The sequence below is a fragment of the Sus scrofa genome, chromosome 15 (assembly GCF_000003025.6).
Source record: "Sus scrofa isolate TJ Tabasco breed Duroc chromosome 15, Sscrofa11.1, whole genome shotgun sequence".
Lineage (NCBI taxonomy): Eukaryota > Metazoa > Chordata > Mammalia > Artiodactyla > Suidae > Sus > Sus scrofa.
This window is the reverse complement of record NC_010457.5, coordinates 101,703,648-101,729,728: the sequence shown is the minus strand read 5'-3', so window position 1 is coordinate 101,729,728 and position 26,081 is coordinate 101,703,648. Positions and strand designations below refer to the sequence as shown.

At 38.7% G+C, this 26,081-nt stretch overlaps 1 protein-coding gene across 10 annotated transcripts in view; it reads right to left on the bottom strand.

The window, feature by feature from the left end:
* PLCL1 (phospholipase C like 1) overlaps nt 1-26,081 on the bottom strand; it is an 821,890-nt gene that overhangs the window by 694,497 nt on the left and 101,312 nt on the right. The gene's annotated exons all lie outside the window — the stretch shown is intronic.

The following is a 26,081-nucleotide window of genomic DNA, read 5'->3' as shown; positions in this document are numbered from 1 at the left end:
TATCACAAATGTGTGATCCCACTTGGGGCTTTTAAATAGTGTTCATTGTACCCAAAATATCAACTTTCTGGATTAGGATCATTTTACAATGTGCACAAACTTAATTTGTCTTAAATGAACACCATACCATGTCCATTAATTTTATATCAAAGTGTAAAGCTTTCATTTCTGGGTAGTCTTTATTGATTCAAGCTTCTCTCTTTCAACTTTTCAGAGAAAAAATAAGGTTACTGAACTTTGAAGTAAATATCAAATGTAACACACATTACATTGAACACAAAGTAAATCACACAAAGTTATTTACTTCACGAGTAATTCACTGCAGGATATTTGAGTTGAGCAGAAAAGTTTAAGAAATTAATTCTTAATTAACCTGAAGTTCAAGTTAAGGAGAATTTGAAGGGATTTTTTTCAGGTTGCTGGTAAGAAAGAAATATAGTTCAGTATCTGAGGCCTCTTGGAACAAAGAGATGAAGCCTTTGCTTCTAAGGAACTGCCATAAAGTGGAGAAGAGACAGACCTGAAATGAGGAACCGAATGAAATAAATTATGGGGCAAGGTTATAAACAAAAACAAAAAAAAACCTGAAAGGTTAAGAAAAGGAATAGTTGTTTCTAAAGAGTGGTGGGGCAGAGGTGGGGCTTGAAGAAAGTTTTTGGAGAAAAGAAGTGAGAAACGGAGCTAAATTTTGTTAGGTAATTACTAACTGATGCCCAAGTAGGACAAGATGGTCCACTTAAGCCTTAAAACAGCTCTCTGGGGACAATACAGTTTTACACAGGATGAAGCTGAGGATTATACAACATAAATGTTATGGGCATCTTTTTTTTTTTTTTTCCCTTTTTATGGCCATACCATATGGAATGGAAGCTACCAGGCCAGGGACTGAATCCAAGCTGCAGCTGCAACCTACACCACAACTGTGACAACACAGGATCCTTTAACACGCTGCATCTGGGCCAGGAATCCAAACCTGCACCTCCATAGCAATCCAAGCCAAGGCAGTCAGATTCTTAAGCCACTGTCCCACAACAGGTTGGGCATCTTTAATTAGAGATCATGCAGCTAGGGAAGAACAGACAGAATAAGATGAACCCAAACGTGAAATGTTCCGAAGTTCATGCTGTCTTGTCTAAAAATATTTGCTTTACAGGAGTTCCTGGATGTTCTCAAGGTAAGGACTCAGTACTTTCACTGCTGCAGCCTGAGTTCAATCCCTGGTCTGGGAACTGAGATCCTACATTAAGCCACTGCACACCATGGACAAAAAGAAAAAGAAAAGGAAAATACTTGCTTTCCTGAGAAGATGTGCTAAAGACTTCATATACATTAACCCATCTCATCTCATTTTATCACCATCTAACACCCTATGCAATAGGCATTGCTAACCCCCTTTTACTGATAAGAAAACAAATCCAAAGAAGCAAGTTAACTGACCGAAGTTTCATACTTTGAGTGAGGACCAAGATTTAAAGACAGATATGTCTCACTTTAACTTGAAGATGAGCTTGAAAGCCAGATGGAGGGGTTCCCATCATGGCTCAGTGGTTAACAAATCAGACTAGGAACCATGAGGTTGTGGGTTCAATCCCTGGCTTTGCTCAGTGGGTTAAGAATCTGGTGTTGTTGCCGATGAGACCCCTAGCCTGGGAACCTCCATATACCGCAGGAGCGGCCTTAGAAAAGGCAAAAAGACAAAAAAAAAGAAAAGAAAAGAAAGCAAGCCGGATGGAACTGCAATAAGTGGGGATGGACAGAAAGGTAGAGATGGAGCTCCCTTCTCGTTTCCCCACACCAACTCCTGGAGGGCACAGTATGTGCTAAGTCAGAATTGAAGGTCGACTAGATTTTTCATTTTCCCAAAGAACATTTACTACATCATATGACCCTTATCAAAGGGCAGACAGTATAAACTTTATAAGCTGACTGCTACTAGCACAACTTTTCCCTAGAGAACTCCACTCTCCAAAATTCCAGGCCACCATCCAAAATTCCAAATATCCTCTCAGAGAGGGAACTCTGAGGTAAACAGATCCCATCCTCAGAGAGTAACTGAGGAGCCTCTGGCTGTGAGTCAGGAGATTAGGCACTGCCTTGATTTATCTTTGCAAAAGCTGTCTGTGGGGCTTCCCAGAGACATGAGTAGGAAGTGGGCCAGGGAGGAATCAACAAGAGCCACCCACAGACGTACATGTAAGTGCTCTGAAGGAGGGACTGAGGATCTTTGGAAAGGTTCTCAGGACATACAGCCAGTCCTCTGTGCTGGAGCAAACCTTGGTTCTTCTAGTCATGAATTTTCAGTGCTCACTGCTGTTCCTTGGCAAAAAAAAAAAAAAAAAAAAAAAAAAAGAACTCAGGAGTGAACTTTTAATAACATTCTCTCAAGCCAGAATGGACGACAAAGGTTTTTCCAGCTATATATGGAAACATGTCCTGGCTAAGCTAAGTACCTAAAGGAGACTCTCCAGTTCTTCTCTGACGTATGAATAATGATTTGAACAACAAATTCCAAGCTCAGAACACTTTTCCCAGAGAAGAAAAAAAGATAGTCATCCAAATGGGTGCATAACTTCTGGAATAGAAGCAACGGGAAACTGCCACATTTACCTGTGAAGATTAAATCTGTCACAAGAGAAATAGCAAAAGTCTCATGTTTGGCCTTTTTTTAAGTGAAGATACTCTTCTATAATTTTAGAGACTTTCAAATGATCGCTGTCTTCACTCCTGAAACAAAGAGGTCAAGTATTATCCATACTGAGGGAGTTCCTGTTGTGGCTCAGCAGAAATGAATCTGACTAGTATCCGTGAGGATGCAGGTTCAATCCCTGGCCTTGCTCAGTAGGTTAAGGATCTGGCGTTGCCGAGGGCTGTGGTGGCTACAGCTCCACTTTGACCCCCCAGCCTGAGAACCTCCATATGCTGCAGATGCAGCCCTAAAAAGACCAAAAAAAAAAAAAAAAAAAAAAAAAAAAGATTATCCACATTGGGATAAACTCTTAAGATAATTATAAGTGATCTTTCATTTAACAAAGTGTAATGTATGTTATTTAAATTGTCTATATTTAAATCTGAGTTTTAAAAATAGAATATATTTTTTTAAAAAAATCTACTTCAGAGAATATTACCTCTTTTATACTGTGAAGATATAGAGAGAGGTTTTTTTTTAAAAAGTTATATTTAATGTCATTAGATAATGACATGATCTGAAATGCTTACTCCCTTAATCAAGTTTAAGCGATTCACCATTTATGTCTTAGATACCTTAGTAAGCAGATACCTTAGAAAGAATGAGTACTGCAAGCATGTTAAATGAGGAAATGGTAACTTTGATCCCAAGAAAGAAAAACATTTGAGAATAAATTTCTTTCGAGGCATGGAAGAGAAAGTGGACTTGTTATGAATGCTCCAAAGGCAGATAAAGAATCACAGATTCAGGGTCAATATAAGGAAGAACTTTTGAACTATTTCAGCTGTTCCAAGATAGAATGAGTAATTCATTCTTACTGCTAGAAATATTTAAGCAAAAGTTAAAAAGCATCTGGCAGGGATTCTTTAATATATTTTGCAATAAAGAAAAAACTCATCTTCCATTTTTGGCCAGCTCTAATATTTAAGATGTTGTTTCTTATCTTCAAATGGATTGCTCAAATTCTAAGTCCAAAACTGGACCACATTTTCTCTCCCGAACATCATGCCTATTTTTACTATCTCAGTAAATGAGACCACCATCCATCCATTGAACAAGCCCAAAACCTAGACAACATCTTATACACATTCCTCTTCCTCATCCCAAATGTGTGGCCACTCCCCAAGTCCTATCCATTCTCCCTTTCAAACATCTCATATCAGGTAATAGGTTAAAAAAAAAAGACAACCTCTTATACTAGAGCAGTGGCTCTCAACCTTATTTGCTCAATAAATTCATCTGGAGAGCTTTTTAAAATGTAGTATGATTTTAATGTAGCCAGATTAATCCCAGGCCAAGTAAATTATTATCTCTGTGGAACAGACTAGACAGTACTTTTTAAAGCTCTCAGGTGATTCCAACGTGCAGCCATCACTGAGAACCGTTGAAAGAGAATCAAGCAAAGAAGATAGGAAGGTATTGAAGTATCAAAATAAGAAATTATGGACTAGGGCAGGTGTGGTTGAGTTGGAAATTTGAAAAATATTTTGAGGCAACTGAGAGAGATATTGGAGCATGGTACCAACCTTCCTAGCAAAACTCCAGTTCTTTTCATCCCAGTTATGGCCAGAGATTGTAACCTACCAAACAGTCACTACCAATCACAGAAGGGACCAGGTGAGATTTGTAGATGGATCAGCTCAAACTTTTTACTATCCCTGGGGAACAACCTACAGTGAGCCAGGTGAATTATCTACAGAAGTAAGAAAAAAACTGGAGCATTTGTAAATAGACTACAAAGTGATTTTCCTACAGAGTCACCAAAAGCATGCCCTAAAAATTAGATTCTAAAAATGTTTGGGGTACCTAAAAGCAAGGAAATGTATTTATCTAAATGATAGTCTAATATCTCATATTCACATACCTAATATTCATAAATATTAGCATTAGTTATGTTTTTGATTGTTGACAAAAATATTCTGCTTGAGATTGACCTTATCTGTTTATTATATGCTAGAAACAAACATTTTCTTAAAAGAATTTCTCCAATTAATATAACTTGGAAAAGTATGGTACTGTCACATACATTTAGGTCAAAGATAAAATCACCGTCAGACAAACAGACATTGCCAATCCTAGAAACAGCCCTGATTTACCACAGTAATTTCCTCAGGAAGGGAGTGGCAGTAAAAAAGCCACTGAACTCCTACACTTTTCTGACAGCCCATGATGTCCTCGGCTCTGGCGCAAGAAACCCAAGAATAGGGATGAGGTGCATTAAAGTCAGGTAGTGTGGGCACTCGACTCTGGCTTCCCAGTCCCTCCCAACATATTGCCAAGAACAAACAAAAAAGAGAAAACTGCAAATAGTCACGAAGCAAAATGTGGCCACCTTCTCCTAAACTTTTTTTCTTTTTTTTTTTTTTTTTTTTTGTCTTTTTGCCTTTTCTAGGGGTGCTCCCACAGCATATGGAGATTCCCAGGCTAGGAGTCTAATCAGAGCCCTAGCCACCAGCCTACATCAGAGCCACAGCAACGCAGGATCTGAGCCGCGTCTGCAATCTACACCACAAATCACGGCAACACTGGATCCTTAACCCACTGAGCAAGGCCAGGGATCGAACCCACAACCTCATGATTCCTAGTCAGATTCATTAACCACTGTGCCACGACAGGAACTCCTCTCCTAAACTTTCTAATACTGCTAGGGAAATGAAATAGAAGCTTCTGAAAATAACTTTTTAAACCCTACAAAAGGAATAGAAATACATGGGATGAAACCATGAAGGGAAGGAAATAAAGAGCTCCAAATTCAAGCAGGTGAACTCTTGTGTGGAAAGAAAAAGGGAAGGGACTGGAAAGGGGCACACACAGAGCATCGAAGGAAATGATAACGTTATCTTTCTTAAACGGACTTCTCGAGGCTACAGAGAATAACAAGTCTTTGTTATCCTTTATACCTTCTACATATCTAGTGAACATCCTTTTGTAGTTATCTAAAAATTAAAAATGTTAATGGAGTAGAAAGGAAGATATTTAGATGTTGTTCCAAGCCTGGTTCTGTGTAACCTTTATCCAGACACTTTATGGGATTTAATAAAATACAGACATTGGACTAGAGCAAGAATCACCAAACCATGGCTCACCAACTGCTTTTTTAAAGATTTATTGAAACATAACCAAACCCATTTGTTTGCATACTGTCCATGGTTGCTTGTGCATTAAAATGGTAGCTAGCCTTAAGTACTTGCAGTAAAGACCATATGACCTACAAATCATAACATACATGCCATCTAGTCATTTAAGAAAAGACTCCCAACCCTGAGCTAGAGAATTCCTAGAACTTCTCCTAACAAAGGCTGATAAAGAAATATATATATATATATATATATATATATATATATATATATATATATATATATATATATATATATCTCGAAACATGCTAACCAGTTGGTCCACTAATGGACCCAAATTTCTTTTTGGTATTTTCCATAAATATTTGTTTAGGCTAACTGCCCCACAACCTGTGAAATCTCATGAACCATGTCAACAGATTTTAGATATGAATTTTGTGCAGCATGTAGCTTCTTCTAGATCAACAGGAATACAAGTGCAGAATCAGCAGTCTCCTGCCCAGGATGCTGAGGTCTGCCTCTGAAACTAAATCTTATAACTGAAATCCAGACTGGGAAATATCAGAACCTCAAACACCCACCTATAAAGGATCTCAACTCACTTAGAATTAGAGTTTTTTTTCCCAGTACTTGATCTACCGTTTCCCCATATGCTGGCCAAGGATTATCTCGAAATTTTCAGTCTCTTAACACACATATGTGTGCACATGGAAAAGCCTGGCACTTGCCATTTTTAAATGCCAAGAATGGCGAGTCCGTCCTGCTCTTCCTTCCAGTAAGTTCATTTTTATATCTGTGCAAATAACCCTTTAGCCCACAAAACTATTGGGAAGCTGTCTCTGTCAGACTTTTAAACATAGGGATTAATTGTCTACTGCAACTCCTCCTCTATAACTTAACTTCTTGTTCTCCTCTAAGCCCTTGTGTGATGCCAGTGATGCAGTACTGCATTCATACTTGAGACATTGCTGCCAACCCCAAACTTGGAATTCCTGATGTTACTACCACATCCTTGGATGATCAAGTGGCATGGATGACCAGAAGCCATTTTGAATGTCTTAACTTCAAATTGTGCAAAACCCATGAAATTAACCAAAACTAAAATACTCTTTAGAACTATCCATTTCAGAGTCTACAGAGCTCTAAGAGCAGCAGACCCAGAGTTCTCTTCCCGGCTATACCAGTATAGCTGGATACCTGGCCCACAAAAAAACAGTGTGGCAGTAAAGAAAAGGGCCTACACAGGAACCCGAGTGGTCTCCTCGATCACAGCCAGACATTATCCTTGTTTTAACACATAATGCTTCTGTAGTGGTTTTTCAGTTGAAAGGAAAAAAATTTTTTCTCCTCTAAATAGACAATGTTTATAAGGGATCAACTGATTTCTTTTCAAGCCGGCATTATTTTGTTCACAGATCAAAGTTACTTATTTGATGAGAAAGGCTTAACTTAGAAAATTAATTTTGGTATGTAGCCTTTTGGGGAATTTTGACTTTTACAACGGAAAAAAATGCTTGGGGTTGAAATCATAGGACATGGATTCTAGTTTTCTGTATCCAGCTGTCACCCTGGACAAGGCATAACCTCTCAAGACATATGTCTCTGAAGTAAAGTTCTTGGAATAAATGGATCTCAAGATAACTTCAATCCCCCTCCTTCACAACAGATGACCTTGCCCCCTAATCTAATGCGTTTAAAGCTATGAAATGATCTCCTCTACCCCGACACCTCAAACTACACTGAAGATTCACCCTGTAGGTCTTTGTTTCTCTCTCTAAATTGGAAGTATTCTTCCTTCTTATCCCAGGTAGATTTTCCACCCTAGTTCTCTGCTTTATCCCCTTCTGCCTCTTCTGGAACATTGCTCTTGCCTTAACTTGACCCATAGTTTTCCACCTCCATGCCTCTGCTCATATGGACTGCCATTCCATTCATCAGAAAATCGTATTCAGGATCCACCACAAACACCACTTCCTCCCTCTTACCTGCTCTGAATCTTGGCTAGGAGCAATCCCTTTGTCTTGTGCACCTCATCAGCTTTTATTTCATTCATTTGTTATAGTGCTCACCCGTACTAAAGTGATTGTATACTTGCCCTATCTTTCTGCTGATTATAAACTCATTTCCTACTCAACTTTGTATACTTTATAATGTCTCACACACAATAAGCATTCAATCTGTACTGAGTAGTGATAAATAAAATAGATTGAGTCTCCTCATATACTGAGTCCATATTCTGATTCGTAAAAGCTTAACATCTATTGGCTGTAACTCCTACCATGAAAGGGGGTACATTTTAGAAAAAATGTATTTTTATTACTGAGCAGCTTTCCTGCTAGTCACAGATTCAATCCCCCAAAACATCACTTCTCAGTGTAGACGTACCTAATCCACTTTTCTGTTACTATAGTTTAAAGACTTTTTTTCAAAATCCCAGCTGGTAAAATTGAATGACAGACAGGTTGACAGTGGGAGGCTAAAAAAAATAATGTTTACAATCTTTGGAGAAAAAAAATCACAATAGGTGTGGATACTTGGGGGTGAAGACAGGATATTCCCTTTGACCAACCTTCTCAAGCAAGAGAAAAGTCCTTAAGTTTTACTGGTTATCGGAAATTAAGCTTTTTTATTTGAAAAAAAATGTTATCTATGGCAACCTTTTCACTTTGTAAGCAACCAATAAATATTAGTTGAGTGAAAAATAAAAACTCCAGTAAGAGAACAGGAGATTGAACGAGAGTAATAAAAACTGAAATGAGGAGTTCCCATTGTGGTGCAGTGGTTAATAAATCCGACTAGGAACCATGAGGTTGCAGGTTCGATCCCTGGCCTAGCTCAGTGGGTTAAGGATCCAGCGTTGCCGTGAGCCGTGGTGTAGGCCGCAGACGTGGCTCAGATCCTGCATTGCCGGAGCCTGGGAACCTCCATATACCACGAGAGTGGCCCAAGAAATGGCAAAAAGACGGAAAAAAAAAAAAAAAAAACTGAAATGAGATGCCAACCACTCAATTAACCTTGCCCAGTTTCTTCAGAGATTTTGTACCAAGGCTAACATAGATAATGATCCCAAGGCCCAAGGACTCTTTGTTCCTTTACATACTTATGAAAGCCACAGCATCTTTTGCACTGAAATATTTCTGAATATGCAGATTCTTGGACAGTTCGTTCAAATGAGTAACATTGAATTGTCTGCCTCAAACTTTTTTCTTATTCTTTTCTTAACTTCCCCAACTAAGATGTATTTTATTTCTTTCAAGAGTCAATTCCACTTCATGTTAATCATTACTTGCCTTATTCCTCTTACAAAAGCAATCATGAATTTTGACTCCATCTATCCTAAACTTAGAATTTAATTTGTACTACTTAATACATTCTAAAACAGTTCCTCTTCAAATCCAGTAAACCCTTTTGCATTGACTCATTCACTTAGAGAATATTTATTGACCACTTACTACATGCCATTCACTATTCTAGGGGCTGGGAACAGAGTAGTGACTAAGCCACTCTTGACCCTGTTCTCAAAAAGCTTACACTTTAGAGAAAGAGATGGATGGCAGAATAGTTAACAGTCTCAAATTTTACAATGCATCAAATAAGAGCAGAACCAAAAAATTCTTTAGATTTGGCAAAAAGGTCACTGGAGACCCTTGCCAATTCAATTTTACCAAAGTAGTGGAATAAAAGCTTGATTTTTCATGGAAACACTGCTTTGCTGAACCCTCTATTCCCAGTGCCTACAACAGTACCTGGGGTGTCCACTGGACACTCAGTAAATACTGAAGAGCAAATAGGAACATGACAAAAAGGAGATAGAAACACACTGTGCTATTTTGGTTAAAGAGAGAACATGTTGGTGTGGTGATGACGATAACAAAACTAGTAATATTTTGTGAGTCCTTTAGAGATGGCAAGCACTGTGATGAATGCTTTGGAATTCAATATGCAACATGCACAACTTTACAAAGTACTATTATTGTCCTTATGTTACAGCTGATGAAACAGAGACTGAGAGAGGTGAATGTAACCAATTTTAAGTGCCAGAAGTGAGATCTGAACATAGGATATTTGAGTCAAAGAACAAGGAAACACACCTATACACACACACAATCTCATCTTAATAAATTACAGGTATTATGGGAAATGTTCCATCAGAAACATGAAACAGGAAAGGAGCACAAATTTAGGGATGAACGAATACTTCTCAGATGGAAGGAGGGCCAAACATGAGTGTTCTCGGAGTGATGCCAAGATCAGCCTTGCTGTACATTTTATAAATGGACTAGAAGAGACTGAGTAATCTGATGTTTCGAATTTTGCAAATGACACATTAAGCATCTCTAGGGTGTGAAATGCCAACTTGACAAAAATAAAACAAAGTATACTTAGCGAGTGGAGAGCTCTAAGTTCATAGGACCCAAGAATGGGATCTGGCCATTCCATGAAGCAGGTGGATATCTCTCCAACTTCCATTTCAGTACTATCTCCCTGTTCAGTGTGCCCCACTGTCCTCTGATCCGTTGAGGCCCTTGGACCCGGTAACCTATCCCAAATCTGTTGAGGCCCTTGGATCCGGTAACCTATCCCAGAATAACGCTAAAGGCATCAAGGACTCAGCAAGCCAGCCAAGGACTGAATATGGTACATGCAGTATTAGATCTGCTAGATCACAGCTCTCAAGTATATGAAATTTCTCATAAAGCAGAAATATAGATCAATGGACAGGGTAGAAAGTCCAGAAATAAACCCACACACCTATGGTTAAAGGAGGCAAGAATATACAGTGGAGAAAAGACAGTCTCTTCAATATGTGGTTCTAGGAAAACTGGATAGTTACATGAAATTAGAACACTCACTAAAACCATACACAAAAAGAAGCTCAAAATGGATTAAAGACCAAAATGGATTAAGACTGGATATTATAAAACTCCTAGAGGAAAACATAGGTAGAATAGTCTTTGATGTAAATCACAGCAATATCCTTTTGGGCACATCTCCTAGAGTAATGGAAATAAAACAAAAATAAACAAATGGGACCTAATCAAACTTACATGCTTTTGCACAACAAACCATAAACAAACAAGCAAAAAAAAGACAACCCACAGAATGGGAGAAAATATTTGCAAATGATGCATAAGGGATTAATCTCCAAAACATACAAATAGTTCATACACTCAATATCAAAAAAACAAACAGCCCAATCAAAAAATGGGCAAAAGATCTAAATAGACATTTCTCCAAAGAAGACATACAGATGACCGAAAGGCACATGAAGGGATGCTCAACATCACTAATTATCAGCGAAATGCAAATCAAAACTACAATGAGCTATCACCTCAAATCAGCCCTCGATGACTTCACTGAGTTACATGAATTTCCATCTATGAAAATGTGATTACATATACATGAAAAATATACAAAGAAGAGAAATTAATTGAACTTTGCTTTACCCATATTCTTACTTTAGATTCACACATCCAAATTAGCGTTTTCCTTTTAAAATGAGCTTACAGTAGCACTTTCCCTGACTGAAGATAGGTTACTGGGATGGGATGAAGAGAAAAGAAGGATAAGGAAAGACAGCAATGGATTCCATTTTGAGGGAGAACTTTTATCCTGGGTAGAATATCCTGTCTCCAAAGTGATAATTTAATTGTAACTTAATTGGGTGCTTGCTTTTCTTTCATTAGTCAGGATTGCTGTGTATTTAATCAGAAGGGAAGTCCACTGGGCCAAAATTTCTAAATTACTTCCCCTTTCTGTAAGAAACAAAAACTAAAGTTTTTTTTTTTTTTAAATCAAGGGAAATAAGTAACCTGCTTCCAAGTTTGATAAGCCAAGGTGTTGCAGTGGAAGCAAGGAAATACAGAGAGAAAGGGAATTAAGAACACCACACCACAAGCACCTTCTCTAGTCCCAGCTCTGTGGTACTGCTGTTCACATGTGTCACATCATGAATCTTCACAGCTGCAAAGTGAGCATCACTGCCTTCACTTGAAAGATGAGGGGGCTGTGATTCAGAAGGCGATCCAGGAATACAATCCAAGTCCATGTGACTCCCAAACTTTCTGCTCCACTAAACTGGGAAAAGTAACATGTGCCATCATTTTCTGTAACAAACTTAGGAAGTTTCATGACTAGGCTTATGCTTGTTCACAGAAACACTCAGCAAACACACACAACCCAAGGCCTGCTGATCCTATACAACCATTCTTAGAGATGGAAAAAGAAAACAAATGCTTAATTCTTACTCTTTCCTAATTTATAAGCATGCAGAAAATGAAAGTTTACAAAAGATGATAGTTGTGTGACTATCTCACAAATGATCTCATGCAACAGATGTGCAGGTAAAGAACTACTAAGCAAAAGACAAACAATCCAACCTCCCACGATCCCCACCCCAATGTTATTATACCAATAAGTGACATGGGAGTTATTTAAATTTGACTTGCTTCGGAGATGATCAAGAAGAAGCTGCCTGGAGTTCCCATGGAGGCGCAGTGGTTAACGAATCCGACGAGGAACCATGACGTTGCAGGTTCGATCCCTGGCCTTGCTCAATGGGTTAAGGATCTGGTGTTGCCGTGAGCTGTGGTGTAGGTCACAGATGTGGCTCGGATCCCTCGCTGCTGTGGCTCTGGTGTAGGCAGGCGGCTACAGCTCTGATTCCACCCCTAGCCTGGGTACCTCCATATGCTGCAGGAGCGGCCCTAGAAAAGGCAAAAAGACAAAAAAAAAAAAAAAAAGGAAAAAGAAAAAGAAGCTGCCTAGCACCCAGAAGCAATCATCACAAACTTCACACAATGGTAGGAATGTATAGGGATGGTCAGTCCAAGTTTATCCAATGCTATTGTTCCATGTGGAATTACAGTAAGACTGGGACAACCACTGCAGCCTGGCTCAGTCAACACTCATTGTCATCCACCTGTCTTCCTTGCTTACCTCTACTTTTTTTTTTTTCTTTTTTTTTTTTTTTTTTGTCTTTTTGCCTTTTCTAGGGCTGCTCCTGCAGCACATGGAGGTTCCCAGGCTAGGGGTCGAATCGGAGCTGTAGCCACTGGCCTACGCCAGAGCCACAGCAATGCAGGATCCGAGCCGTGTCTGCGACCCACACCACAGCTCACGGCAACACCAGATCCTTAACCCTTTGAGCAAGGCCAGGGATCGAACCCACAACCTCATGGTTCCTAGTCAGATTCGTTAACCACTGCGCCACGACAGGAACTCTGCCTACCTCTACTTTTAAGGCTGACACAACTAATATTGACTTTCCCTGCCTCTTTTATAAGGTGTTGGAAGAGGAGAAGAGACTCAGGGACATGTGCCAAGTCTCTGGGCAACATGACTTAAATAGAAGTCAGATGGTAAGATTTCTGGCAGTTTTTGGTTTTCCTGATGAGAGGGGTAGGTAAAGCTAGCATCCCCCCTACTGAACATATACTCCATCCCTTTCTGCACAAGCCTGGGGCAGCCATCTTGCAACTATGAGGAGATAAGCATGAGGACGAAAGTCAATGAGTATGAGAATGGCAGAGCAAAACTTCAGAAAGAGCCTGGGTCAATGAGCAGCAACTTCCAAACTCCAGGTTTCTAATTATATGAAAACACTGGACACCTATTTATTTAAACCAGTTGAAGTCGAGCTTTCTGTTTTGTGAAGTTAAAGATTTCCCTAATAGATAAAACAATGCTAATGGTAAGTATCTACTTAGAGTCTAGCTAACCTAGAACATTCATCTGACTTACTTTGAGATTGAATTTTGCATGCTGAGATGGATAATGACTGCTTTTGACCTTAGGCGAAGGATTGCACCTCTCTGGTCTTCTCAAATGGGGATGATGATGCCTGCCCTGTCTACATCATATAATTTGGTATAAGGTCAAATGAAAGACCCGATTCTGAATAAACCCTAAAGCGTGTCATGATTGTAAAAGTTGTATGTGCCTTGTGTATCTTTAGTTGCCACTTCTCCCGACCCCCAAGTACTACAGCAAATATACACAGCACTGAGTTTACTGAAGAACATTAAAAAGATACTATGTGATGAGTTCTTTAATTGTGCTTCCCCATGGGATGGTTATGCTATCTCTCTAGCCAACACAGAATCTATACACCAAAGGGGTTCAAATCTAATGAGAGATAGGATAAATGTAGTCAAGGCAAACAAAAGAGGTACTCTAAAGTTGCAGGTATTCTAAATCCTACTTTCTAATTCATTGGTTGGTTGGTTGTACTTGATTAAGAAATCTGATTAAAGATCAACTAAAGCAATAGTGGCTTTGTGACTCAATACAGTTACCCAACTTCAAACCTCTTATTCTGTGAAAGCTCAATAACATTTTTCAGTTCTTTGAAAAGGCTTAAGATTTAACTCAAAAACTGGCTCCAAGTTATATACACATATTGGATGGCTCCCCATTTAAGCTTTTGCTTAGTGAATCATGAGTAAACAGATGTTACTTGCATAGAGAAAGGGATCAACTGAAATATAACTTTGTTGTATATCAGACTTGCAAAGTGAACTGACTGAAGTCCTAAGACCATAGGGCATATTCACCTGTAAAAATAAAATGGAAATCTTCACTTCATCGAAACCCCGTACTAGCACATCTTGTATGACAGCGCAGTCCACAGATCATGGCTGTCAACATCACCTGGAAGCTTATTAGGAAAGCAGACGGTCAGCTCTCCCAATTGCCAAGAACTACAAAATAGGAATCTATATTTTAACAAGATCTCTGGTGATTCATAGGCACATTAATGTTTGAGAAGCACTGTTCCCTGCCCAGCCAGCATTTAGCTCTGATTTACTGTTGTTAAAAATAACCAGCAAACCAAGAAGAGTTAATTATCTCTGTATACGAAATTAGGAAAATACTTCCATAATATTCTGCCTTTCTGATTAGTTTACTTAAAACACAGTTCTAATAATGACACTCAAAATTTTCAATGACTTCCTGTGACAGACCACATAAAATGTAAAGTCCTTAGTTTGATAGCCAAGGTCCCCTTTCATCTGCTAGTAACCCCCTTTCCAATTCAGTGTTCCACCCAGCCCCTTGCCATGCCTTAAGCCTATTTCTCAAAGTGTAACGGGAAGACCATCCTAAACAGAACCACCTAGGGCCTCCCCTCGACCCTCTGAATTATGTTCTCTAGGCAATAAAACAGGGAAGGAAAGATCTTAACCAGCTCCCCCAGGTGATTCTTGGGAAATAATCACACATCCTTTCAGAACCAAGTCTCTCATCCTTGGTCAAGTTCCTCTGGATGCACTCAAGCAGGGAAGAAGGGCCACGCCATCCTTAGTGCCAGCACTGTCCCCATACACAAGTCTGTTGTTCACCTGACACAGCATTACGTTTCCACGCCTGTTTTCCCTTTGAGTCCATGAAAATGGGAAATGTTTACTATGTATTTTCGTATCGCCAGCCATCTACCATACTGTCTGACAGAGTAAGTGTTCAATATTTGCTGATGTACTGCAGCATTGTTCACATTAGGAAAAAAGATACCAAAACAAGCTTAAGCCCCATTATTTGCAACTACCCAAATTAATTACAGTGTAACCATCCAGTGGAAAGCTGTGCATTCATTAAAATGAATTTATGATATCAATATCATAAATTGATATTATTTATTGATTGGAAAGATACCCCAATCCTTCCTTTTCTTATAGCACAAAAGCAAATTGCAAACACAGTATAAAATTTTCTTAAAGAATATACACCAAAATGTTAACAGTGGTTATCTCTGAGTGGTGGGATTATGAACGACGTTTTTCTCTTCTTTATATCTATTACTTGAATTTTTCACAATCAGCGTGTATTTTTTTTTTTTTTTTTTTACATTTTAAAGCTATTCCTACTTTAAATGCTATGGAATGAGTGTCATTATAGTAAATGACAGCTTCACTTATTCAGCTTCCAAGGACAGGGATTTCCAAAGTTTGGCAATGTTCCAAAGGTTGGTGGTGTTGTTGCTAAGAAGAAGGAGAACATAAGAAATGAGTAGTCTTTAGCAACGGGCTCTCACCAGTGTTCCTTCTGTTGTCTGGGATTAAGAAAAATATTTTAATGTCCTTTAATATCTAATTACATAACACTTTTCTAATAAAAACTGTGGCTTCCAGTGGAAACAATTTTGACAATATCAATTAGCCTCAACCTAAAGAAACTGTCTGTTGTCAATTTTTTTTTTCAGTTGTGAAAATCAGCCTCCAGTCTCATCTCTCTTCCCCTGCTGGCTCTTCTCTCACTTTTCATAATGTTCACTGTCCAGGATGAATTTGTTAAATACTACATTTTACTTTATTTAGCATGATGCCAAAAATGGGTGTCCTAGCATTTTTGGATGTCAGTGACTTTCATTTATCATCACCAGTTTGGGGCACTGCTTCTGCTATGAGAAGGGACAATAAAAAGAAGGGAGAGATGCCTTCAGTCTTTTTTCTTCTACTATATGGGAAGCCTCCAAGCAAAAATTATTTCAACTAATGTTTTACATGAAATGAAGATGCTTTGAAGAAAAATAACTAAAACAAATAAAATTATACCTCTCACAACAAGAAAATCATGTCATCTGTTTTTTTTTTTCCATTAATTTCAATAGTCAACCTAAAGCAAAATCAACCCAAAGACACCTACAAAGAAAAAGAAAGAAATAATTTCAATTAGTCACCAATAAGATCTTATTACAGTTTGGATCATTTTGAATGTTTTAAATATTTATTCTGCTTGAAGAATAGCAACAGTAAAATCTGTATTATATAAATTAATCATATGAACACATTTCCAACTTGGGGTCTCCCAAAATGTCCTTACTACCTGAAAACATGAAGTAAATAGAGGAAAAAAACTTTAAAAGGCTTGGTAGAATGTTAAAATTTAGTAAATTTAAATATAATAATTTTTAAAGCCATTCTTTTTAACCTAGCTAAAAGTAATCTCTCCAAAAAGGCACAATGTGACAACTTTTTACTCCCTAGGTTCAAGAAATGTGGCTGCTCATTTGACAAGTTTAGAAGAAATGTAGCTATTGTCATAAACCCCAAACATGCAGACATGAAACCTATGCTTCCAAAACGTCACAGGAGATGAAAGGGGCTCTAAGCTAGGAGGGAGGAGAGACAGAATGAGTTCTTCCCTTTTGTACTGCAGTGACCACATGACTCAAGCTAGTTACTTTGCTTCTTGGAATTTCTAACTTCCTTATCTGTAAAAACAAGCACTGGGCTAGATGGTGTCTAGGTTCTTTCCAGACAAAAAAAATTAAGCTCTAATTCTACACATTCTTTCCATACATATACAACCTAAAAACATGATATTTTTATAATATATGAAAAACACAAATAAAAAAACTGACTTTTTGTAGATTTTTTCACTAAAATTTTGAAAAAGGAAAAAATGTAATTCTACCATGTTAATATCATTATTTCACTTTTCAATTTTAGTATCATCCTTTATTAGTCATTAGCATTATTAAACCATACCTTTTTTCCTCTCTAGTCACCTCTCTAGTTTTCCTAACTATTGAATCAGCAGGAATCATGAAATGAACTAAAGGCATAAAAATATCTGAGACATAATGATAATTAGTTTTGTTTTCCAAAAAAGTAATTGAACGCAGAAATTCCAACTTCCAAAAATATTACATTTCAATGTAAAAGATAGCTCACTTGTCAAATCCATAATAAAAACTATTATTCACTTAGTACTATTTATAGAGCACTTTCACATGCATGATGTTACCAAACCTTCATGACTCTGAGGAAGTACTATAATCATTCCCACTCAAAAGCTGAGGAAAGTGATCCTCTCTGACATGAAGTAATTGCCCAAGGTCACAAGGCTAGAAAGCACCAGATTCATGCCTCAACCTCCTGACTTTTTCTCTGAATCTCTTGCTCTCTCCCTGTGACATTCCACAAGTTCATAAATCTTTGTTCCAAATTAAGCACATTTTCATCTAATTTAAAGTCAGCAGTTGCTCCTAAACACCTTAAACAATTACTTGGGAACAAATATTTAAAACATATATGACAGAAAAGGGTTAATTTTGTAACTCAATGCATTTTGTGCCTTCACATATTAAAACAAAAAAAAAAGAAAGACCAACAACTCAATAGAAAATTAAAAGAGAAACTTTCTAGGAAGATGCATTAGGTTAATCTTGAGGCCTTGCCCAAGAAACTGGGATATACCTGTTTGAGAAATTTGACTTTAGAGAATATATGTTAACATCTTAGTAGAGGAGGTCTCATATGGGGTGAAGGGTATCAAAATCAGTATCAAAAAACTGGTATCAAATACTTTGTGATTTAATCCTCAGAATCATCTTTCTTTCAACAAGCTACTGAAGTCCTACTGCAGATACAGTCCCTTGCCCTCATAAAACTATAGTTTTTAGTTGTAATAGATACTGGAAAATTGCCTTCCAAAGAGATTTTAACCAATGCATTCTGTACTGATGTCATATGAGGGTACTTCTTTCTCCACACGGCAGTCATTTCAGCACATGACCAAATTCATTTTCTATCTGGATGGAGGTACGTCATGCACTGAATCAAAAATGATTAGATAGTGGGATGAGGGTAACATAGACATAAGTTTAGAAAGAATTAATTGGAGTTCCCATTGTGGTGCAGTGGTTAATGAATCCGACTAGGAACCATGAGGTTGTGGGTTCCATCCCTGGCCTTGCTCAGTGGGTTAAGGATCCAGCATTGCAGTAAGCTGTGGTGTAGGTCGCAGACACGGCTCAGATCCTGTGTTGCTATGGCTCTGACGTGGGTCAGCAGCTACAGCTCCGATTCGACCCCTAGCCTGGGGACCTCCATATGTCACGAGTGTAGCCCTAGAAAAGGCAAAAAGACAAAAAAAAAAAAAAATAGAATTACTTTAGTTAAGTGGTCAGTGAAGGCTTACATGAGGCAGGAATTTTTTGAGCTCTGAGACCCAAACTGTGGGAAGGGATTAGCCATGAAAAAATGGGGAAGAATGTTCCAGAACAAAGGTATGAGGCAGTGTTACCAGATTCAATGGGTAATAGTCAATGAACATGCCAAGCACTTTCAATCACAGCAGAAGCATTTATTCCTTGTAACAAGTAAGGAGACGAAGAGCACTGTCTCCCTGAACAGCAAGATCACGGAAGTTGTAAGTTAAGAGTGTGTGTGTTTTTGTGAAAGGGCAAGAGTAATCTCCCACATAGAGATGGAGTTCTAGATGTACTTACGTAGTGCAACAACATGCTCAAACATACATTGCATGTTCAAAAATGGTAATGATCCCTGTCCTTGCACTGGAGGTTTCAGCATTAAAATGAGGCACAGGTCACTCTAGGTTAACGAAATCCAGGCACCTCACTGAGCGAAGTCACGTGGATCAGCAAAGGTCAGTATCATCATTCCTTGGGTTCCAATTAATCTAGTGGTAGAGTGCTCCAGGGGGTTTGGATCCTGCAAAAGTACTCAAGGATGTGCTTCAGGCTGATCTTCACCTTTGAAACAAAACTAGTGGTCTTTATGACTGATTTATTATCATTTCTATGGTTACTTCTCTTGCTTGATAATAGTCTTTTGTTTCTGTATTCCTTGTTCTTTTCAAAGTCATTAATCACTGAAACCTATTCTTGTTCCACATGAAGACCTAGGAGGTCATATTTCATCTTTCTCCCAATTATCAGTAAAGAGAGCACAAACGAAGTCTGAAATTCACACTCTGGTTCTCAACCTAAGCTTGTCTCAACTTCTCTCATTGCCTGTTATTTTACTTCTAAAAGATATGACATAATGTGGTTTGACACACACACACACACACACACCCGTTCTTTATTACTGTCTCACTAACAGTAGCACATCCTTGGTACATTTATGGCCAGAAAGGTGGCCACTATGATTGGAGATAAGTTTAGAAAGGCAGGGGCCAAACTATGGAAGGCCTTACAGGACAAAGTAAGAAGGCAACATTTATTTTTATTGCAGTAGGAAGCTATTTGATGGTTTTAATCAGGAGAATGATATGATTTCACTTATTTTTTGAGAAAATTATTCTATTTACTGAGTTGTGATGTAGGTTGCAGAGGCGGCTTGGATCCCGCATTGCTGGGGCTCTGGCTTAGGCTGGTAGCTACAGCTCTGATTAGACCCCTAGCCTGGGAACCTCCATATGCCAAGGGAAGCGGCCCTAGATAAAGCAAAACAAACAAACAAAAAAAATAGGGAGAGAAGGGGAGGCATGTTCTGCTGTGAACATCGTGGCTGGGACCCCCAGTTGCCACCCAAAATGTATTTATCACATCTTCCTAAGTAACAAAACCCCAATTTGGTTGCAGCTAAAAGACTACATTTATCAGCCAAATCCTTCTACTGCTAAGTGAGGTTATACAGCTAAATTCTGGCCAATAAGAAAGAAGTGAGAGTGTTTATGACTCTAAAACAATTGAAAGAGTGCTAACTCAGCTAGGAGTTGCACCTTTTTTGCCTTATGTGCCATCTCCCTTCTTTCTCCCTGCAATGAGGACAGCTACAGCAGCCATGAGGTAACCTTCAGAATGGAACTCACATGCTGAGTATGGCTGATTAAGGAGTTTAAATGGACCCTGAATTGCTGGTGACTTCAGAGAGCAGACACACCCAGTGCTGGACTGTTTATCTCCAGGCTTAAGTGGAATAAATCCTGTGTGTTTTCAGTTATTTTGAGTTTTCTGATCATGCAGTCACACAAAATCCTGACTGAAAAACCCTGACATAAAGATAGATATGATATACTTACTGAATATCCCAGTTAGTAGAGTCCCTATTTTAAGGATGAGAAAGCTGAATGTCAAGGAAGTTATTTGCCCAAGGTCAGTCAGCTTGAAAGAGAGGCAAGATTTTTTTTTTTTTGTCTTTTTTGCTATTTCTTTGGGCCGCTCCTGCGGCATATGGAGGTTCCCAGGCTAGGGGTCGAATCAGAGCTGCAGCTGCCAGCCTATGCCAGAGCCACAGCAACGCAGGAACGCAGGATCCGAGCCGCGTCTGCGGCCTACACCACAGCTCACGGCAACGCCAGATCCTTAACCCACTGAGCAAGGGCAGGGACCAAACCCGCAACCTCATGGTTCCTAATTGGATTCGTTAACCACTGCGCCACGACAGGAACTCCGAGAGGCAAGATTTAAACCAAAGGCAGTCTAACTTCAAAGTTCATGTTTTTATACTATCCCACCCTGTACTTAAAAAAAAAAAAGCAAAAGCAGAAGTAAGGCTCCAGAATCAAACATGTCCTATAGCACAACCACCTCTAGGACCAGTTTTGCACATGATACTCCAAAATAGCTCCACTTAGTCCAACATAAGGAATAACCATCTTGAACCATCTTCTATATAAAAAGAGTTACTATTTACATGTATTTAAATGTTAATATTATATCATGCTTGCTTTACCCTTTTTTAAAAGGCAATACATTTTTAATTATATTCATCTGATCCATTTGGCCCTACATTTATGTCTACTGTATTAAAATGTTACTTTATACCTGAAACTAATACAATATTATAAATCAACTATACGTCAATCAACCAATAAATAAAATGTGACATATTTATGTACTCTTATAATTAAATATATACCAAATTTCATTCTGGATTTTAATGAGCCAGGATCTTCCTTTACACGACCCATTAATTATGCCCCTTGTGGGATAATACTGGTAAGTTCTCCAGAGTTCCCAGCAGCAACAGGCCTGATGAGCAGTTCATCTTAACCACCATTCCATGGTTTACTGATGATTATCTCATGAAGCAGAGAAACAAATGCTTTGTAAAATAAAAACATCATGCTCTATTGCTCCTTCCTCAACTTGACAGTTCTGTCCTCTAAAAGAAAGAAAATCAGATTACGAAGGCAAGTCTTGTTTCTCAGAAGGTTAGGTAAACAGCTGGCTTATACTTTAGGTGTTCCTAAGCAGGCAAAGGGGGAGGGTTTTTCTTTCACTTTTTCACTGAATTATAATAAACACATTGTGAAGTATACTGATTTTAAGTGGGCGACTTGATAACATTTTTCAAAGTGAGCATACCTATGTGGTCACCAACCAGAACAGGTTACTGAACATTTTCAGCACCTAGAATCCTCCTTATACTCCTTCAGTCATCACCCATCCACCCATAAAGTTAACCTACTATCCTGACTTTAGAGTCCATGGATTCATTTGCCTAGTTCTTAACCTGATAAAAACAGAACAACATGATGTTCATTTAACATGATGTCTGTAAACACCATCCATATTCTTCCAGATAGCCAGCCATTGGTTATTCTTTTTAATTACTGCATAATATTTCATTTATCCATTCTGTTAATATGCATTTGAATATTTGCAGTTTTAGGTATTATAAATAATGCTGCCATGAATATTCTTGTCCAAGTCTTTCAGTATATACTACAGGAGATTTTTCACTTTGAGTTTTTTATCTTGTTTTATTTTATTCATGGTGTTATACAAACTACATTGGCTATATATTTGAGGGTAATACTTCCAAAACAAAAACACATACTTTGGCTAAAATTTATACTGCCTAATTCAATGCTCTGAGCAAACTCCCCCAAGTACTCGAACACTGTCAGAGAAATAATGAAAAGAAAGGGAAGTAAACAGGCTGGGTTTTTTAATTTTTTAAATTTAACTTTATTTTATTTATTTTTTTGTCTTCTTAGTGCCCCACCCAGAGCATATGGAAGTTCCCGGGCTAGGTGTAGAATCAGATCTACAGCTGCTGGCCTACACCACAGCCATAGCAACCAGATCTGAGCTGTGTCTGTGACCTACACCACAGCTCATGGCAAGATGGATCCTTAACCCACTGAGCAAGGCCAGGGATCAAACCCTCGTCCTTTGTATGCTAGTCAGGTTTGTTAACCATTGAGTCACAATGAGAACTCTAAGCAGGTTGTTTTAGAGATGGAGAAAGCTTAGGAAACAGATAATAGACAATGTAAGATTAAGAGAAGTAGCTGGGGAGTTCCTGTCGTGGCTCAGAGGTAATACAGAAACTATGCCCCACCTCCACCCCCCTCCACACAGGCACCGCTCTTTGTTCCAGTCAAATGGCTGCAGTATAGAGTGGTATGCAGCAAAGCCATGAAGCCATGAGGTTGCGGGTTTGATCCCTGGCCTTGCTCAGTGGGCTAATGATCCAGCGTTACTGTGAGCTGTGGTGTAAGTTGCAGACTCAGCTTGGATCCTGCATTGCTGTGGCTCTGGCATAGGCCGGCGGCTACAGCTCTGATTCGACCCCTAGCCTGGGAACCTCCATATGCCGCGGGAGCGGCCCAAGAAAATGGCAAAAAAGACAAAAAAAAAAGAGAAGTAGCTGGGTCAAGTCCTTCCTATGAATTTTCAAGTTCTCAGTGAATTTAGATGACCATAGTTGGCCTTGAGTTTATGCCATCTGCTACCACTAAGACAGTTCCTCAAGAGGCACTCATAAAGTTGGATGGCTTTTTGCTGATCTTTGGCATGTACCATAACTTCCCACAGTATGCTGGGCTCCCTAGTGATGGGGTGAGATGTGGAATGAGTGAAGATGCCCTTTAATATTCCAACCACATAAGGATTTCCAATAGCTAGAAGCCTTGGCTTCTCCTCCTCCTCTACGCTGAGAAATTAAGGGTTAACAAATATTATTAAATGTTTCAAGTATGTATAATTTTGGCTGTGTGCTGTGGTGCCTTTCCCAGCCTACTCTAAGTCATTTATTCAGAATTAATACTCTTATTGTCCAATATGTAGAAGGTTCTATTAGATACTCGAGGCAAAAGAAAAAAAAAAGATATAAATATAAAATATGTACAGATTAAATGATATATAAGATTTGCTTCCAAATAAAAGAGAATAGGGCTTGATGGGACAGGATTGGCCATGTGTTGATGGATTGATTATTGGAGCTGAGCAATCAATCCTAGTGGGTTCACTAAGCTGACCTGTCTGCTTGGTGTATGTTCAAAATTCTCTGTAATAAAGTTTACATACATACAGTGTGTAAGATAGTCTCTGACCTCCAGGAGCATATAAGAAAACCTAATACATGCATTCAAATAGCCAAGTGGAATTGGCTATTGGGTCGTGGCAGTTATGAATCCCAACCCTGGCATTTTAAAATCAAGACAACACCTAGAAAAGAGTGACTCTGAGGCCTAGAAGTTAAATAGCTTATCAAAGTCACATAGTTGATGGCAGAGGTAATACAGAAACTATGCCCCACCTCCACCCCCCTCCACACAGGCACCGCTCTTTGTTCTAGTCAAATGGCTGCAGTATAGAGTGGTATGCAGCAAAGCCATGAAGCCAGTCCCAACTAGGTGCACAAGAATTCAGACAAAAGAGACACCACCTGGAATCCAAAATCATGGGCTATTTCACAGATTGTGCTCTGCCCAAAAAACTAGGAGTGCTGTCCCCTTTATAAAAGTGAGAAAACCTGGGAGTTCCCTGGTGACTCAGTGGGTTAAGGACGAGCATTGTCACTGACGTGACTCTGGTTACAACTGTGGCATGGGTCCGATCCCTGGCCTGGGAACTTCTCCATGCCACGAGTGCAGCCAAAAGAAAGAGAGAGAGAGAGAGAAATCCGATCAGTAAGGCAAGAATTTTAAGTTTATTTGCAATGATTATTGAGTTAATCTCTGTCTTTCCTAAAGTCACTCAATTTCTCACAGGAAAGAGACCTACACATATGAGCAACAGAAACCCTAGAGGCAATCGCCCATCACTTGTTGGTTAGACAAGGTAGAGTGAGCATTTACTATATGCCAAGAAATGTATTAAGAGTTGGAGATACTGCAGAAATAAGCACAGTCCCTGCTCTCAGAGAGCACACAGGTTGACAGGAAATTATTAAATAATTTTGAAGAACTGCAAAGTACTCAGCAAATAGTTCCCTACTACAGCTCTACATACAGATTGACTTGTCTTTAAAGGTACATTTCCACATATTTAGACATTTTCAGATGTTTGTTAAGAAATAAATCAGTATAAATAAATAAACCAGATTTACTAACCCATAAATCATCAGGCACTAATAAGGTAAAGGCAACTGCCTATAAGAAGACAAAAACTGTCAGGCCAGGTAAATGTTTGCTTTCAACCATGATACCTTTAATTTGAATATTTTCCCAGGGGACAGTTCTTACTTTTCTTTTTTTTTTTTTTTTTTTCTTTTTAGGGCTGCACCTGTGGCATATGGAAGTTCCCAAGCTAGGGATCAAATCAGAGCTGCAGCTGCTGGCCTATGCCACAGCCACAGCAATGCAGGATCCAAGTCACATCTGCGACCTACACCACAGCTCATGGCAACACTGGATCCTTAACCCACTGAGTGGGGCCGGGGATCAAACCCGCATCCTCAAAGATACCAATCAGATTTGTTATCACTGAGCCACAAGGGGCACTCCCCCAAGTGAGATTTCCATATATGAATGACTTTCAAGGAGATTTAAGCTGAAGGACAAAGTTCATGTTTTAGTCCTAGGACAAACTAGCACAGAGTGTAAATGTACTTAACATGTCATGAGTGAAGGAACAAAGCAAGACAAAATTGCATAGATTATAAATGTTCCACTTTCTTATATACATAAACATTTTTCATCCTAAACTCTAGTTGTGCTAGATAAAATCTTAACCAGGCATATCCTCACCTCTGGTTCTTTTGGAATACACTGTCTTTCCCATAAGAGACTAGGAAAAGAATTCGATTTGTGTGTGTGTTTTCCATTGTATATTAGAACATCTGAAGACAAGTACAATAATAATATAACCTTAAAAAATGGAAAAGCATGGAGGTTCCCTTGCTCAACCTGGCACAGCTAGTTAAGATCTGGCATTGCTGCAGCTGTGGCACAGATGGCTCAACTGCAGCGTGGGTTCAATCCCTGGCCCGGGAACCTTCACATGCCACAGGTGCAGCCAAAAAAAAGTGGAAAAGCAATAAAAATCTTTCAACTTTCCTTAGGTATCTTATTTTTACTTTCACATAAAAAGATATTCCCTTTGATAAGTTTCAAAAATCATAGAAATAATATAATCTGTACTCAGAACAGTAGAATATATTTCCAAAAATTTGGGGGAAACTTAGCAAGTTAAAGTGGTTTCGTCAAGGTTCTTTGGTTGCCTCCATGGAAAAAAAAAAATAGGGAAAAACTGAAGACAACTAATTTCATAGTCATTAGATCACTTCTGTGTTCATAAATACACATTTTACCAAAAATTATTTATAGATATAAAAAAGGTTATTAATTTTGACATTCACAATTTTGTGGAGCTTTTATTCCTAAAGTTGGAC